Source organism: Rousettus aegyptiacus, unplaced genomic scaffold, assembly GCF_014176215.1.
Source record: "Rousettus aegyptiacus isolate mRouAeg1 unplaced genomic scaffold, mRouAeg1.p scaffold_m13_p_4, whole genome shotgun sequence".
Classification (NCBI taxonomy): domain Eukaryota; kingdom Metazoa; phylum Chordata; class Mammalia; order Chiroptera; family Pteropodidae; genus Rousettus; species Rousettus aegyptiacus.
In genome coordinates this window covers 71,116,121-71,118,751 of record NW_023416307.1, presented here as the reverse complement: position 1 = coordinate 71,118,751, position 2,631 = coordinate 71,116,121, and the positions used below count along the sequence as shown (strand labels likewise).

The window sequence follows — 2,631 nt, the reverse complement described above, 5'->3', positions numbered from 1 at the left end:
AAGAGATAAAGCCAGGATCATGAACAAAGACTTCCTGACTTGAAATTCATCATGTGTTCAAAATATATTTATTATCTCTTATGAAAACTAGGTATTAAGCTTTGTGGAGGAGCTCATTTATTATAAATTGCAAACCAAAGTAGACTTGCCTATTATAGCCTGCACTGCTTATGGTCCCTGATGGAAGTCCATATTTGTGTCTTCGGTCCATGTCCTCTTCCTCTTACAGCTGATTTCTACCAGAATAACCCAAAAGGGAGGGTTTTATTTTATTTTATTATTTTATTTTATGCCTACAGTACCTGGTATTCCTAGGTGGTCTCCCATCTGAGTACTAACCAGGCCTGACCCTGCTTAGCTTCCAAGATCAGATGAGATTGGGCTTGTTTAGGGTAGCGTGGCCATAGACAGAGGGTTTTCTAAAAACTTCATTCCATTTGGTAAGAATTTGAACTAAGAGGCCAACGATCTATAGACAGTGGATCTTATGGATGAACTGAACCCAAGCGGAGCACTCTAATAAGCTATTTGCATAAGGAGAGAGAGACAAAAAAAGTTTACTGGCAGAGAGGGAGTAAAAGAAAGAGGGGAAAAAAAGAATGGAGTAAACTATCACTGAGAAACAGAGACAACTGTATCTTTCCTGTAGAAAGTATTAAGTTGCCAAAGACATTGCTCCAAATTCTTGGCCAAAGCACATGTCATTCATGGAAACCATAAGGTTGGTGGCTGGACTAAAAAAAAAAAAAAAAAGACAATGATTTTTTTATTACAATTAGTACCTCTAGGGATAAAATTTCTACATTAAAATGACTGTCTTTGAAAAGAATGAGATAGGAGCTGAAGAACTGCCATCACTTGTTTAATTTAGCTACATAATATCTCTGAGAGGTTGGGAGAGGCAGAGGATGTGGATGGAGAAGCTAAGGCACCAACAGGCTTCATCCAGGTCACTGAGCTTATTAATGGTAAGGAACTCCTGGCTCTGAGTCCTGTGTCTCTTCTTCAGCCACAACTACATATTTAATTCTCTTAAAACACTCTCTAGAGACACTTTGCCATACTCAAAAAAAAACCAACAAAAAAAACCCAACAACAACAACATAAAAGCTTAAGACCTGCTGTTTTAGAATAATCACAGGCCAGTGCAGCCACACAACAACAACAACAACTTTAAATTAATGCAAATAAAACAAAATGTAGGAATAGGAGGAGAAGGCTATTCTTAAGTCTAATAGCTTATACAATAGGATGTATTCCAAAAACTTCTTAACTTGCTTTCTAGTCCTAGTCCTATTTATTAGGATAACTTACCCAAAGTCATATAATTTCCACAAGCCCAGCTTTTATCTGACAAACAGAAATAACAATACTGATCCCCAGGATACTAAGAGAAATATAGATGAACAGAATAAAAGGGGCACTAAAGGCATAAAGAACTTAAAATCATGGATTGAGATGGTTGATAAAAAGCTTTGACATGTAATCTAGCTTTGGAATATAGAATTAGGCTAATTATTCTCCCCTGCCTTGGCAGCTAATAGAAGCTTACATACACATGTACTTATATCTCCAGAACGCCTTGTCACACAATTGCAAAGAGTGCAGAATGAAGAGGAATTCGTTGATCTGCTTCTATTGCTCCCTTCCCTCTGAGACTCCTTGCTCAATCCAGGATGAAGGGTTGGTTGGGAAAACAGAGATCATCATGAAACAGAGTGAAATTTATTCTGGAAACTTTCCAACCATTTCCATTGTTCCCACCATCCCCACTCCACCTCCTAGCTGTCCTCCTCTCTATCCTTTGCCATATTCACTAAGTGTCTTTATGCTATCCACTATTATCCAAGACTATACGCTACAGACTAATATGACGAGGGATGTCCTCCCCCAAGAAACCAGTTCTATTTCCTTCTAGACCTACAAAAGTAATAATACATAAACTTCATGTGTTCCTCTACAAAAATTTGTGGACCTCATAATTTATTAGGTGCCAGCTGCAGCTTATAGATAGTCTTCTCATACCACAAAAATTTTTAATCAGATTAAATGTAGCTAGGTTCCAAAAGACAACAGTACTAGAAAGGTAAGGTACACAGCAAGCCAATAAAACCTGGTACTTACATCCCTTAGAGATTGGGAGAGCAACAATCTATGTGGGACGAGGCTATTGCTTAAAAAACTGAACAGAAGTAGGATCTGACAGTGGTCTTGGCCTTCCTATTCTCTGGCCAGCTGCCAAGACTATCCTTTCATCAGTGGACACATAAGAATATGGGAAGCTCAACTCTGGGCAATCACCATAAAGTCAGAGGATAAGAGTGGCCAGCAGGTATTGATCTGGCTCTGAAAGAGAGAGAATCTGGGGTGGGTGGAGAAAAGCTTGTTCCCTCCATGCCCAAAAGACAAACAGTTCTTTTCAAAAAAATTGAAATGAAGTCTGAGGCACACATGTGATCTCAGATTGAAGAACAGCTAAGAATTTAGATTTCTCTCCTGATGTTCAAAAAGATTCTTCATTCAGTTGAAGTGGCCTGTCTTCAGTTCTCACAGCACTTATTATGAATAAACCAGACTGTCCTTATTACCATCTGAAATTCTATAACAAGTATTTTACAGCCTTGGCCAGCA

The 2,631-nt window shown here is 38.5% G+C and overlaps 1 pseudogene; it reads right to left on the bottom strand.

The window, feature by feature from the left end:
- Positions 1-290: 290 nt before the first annotated feature.
- On the bottom strand, positions 291-409 carry LOC118602380 (annotated as a pseudogene).
- Positions 410-2,631: the final 2,222 nt, after the last annotated feature.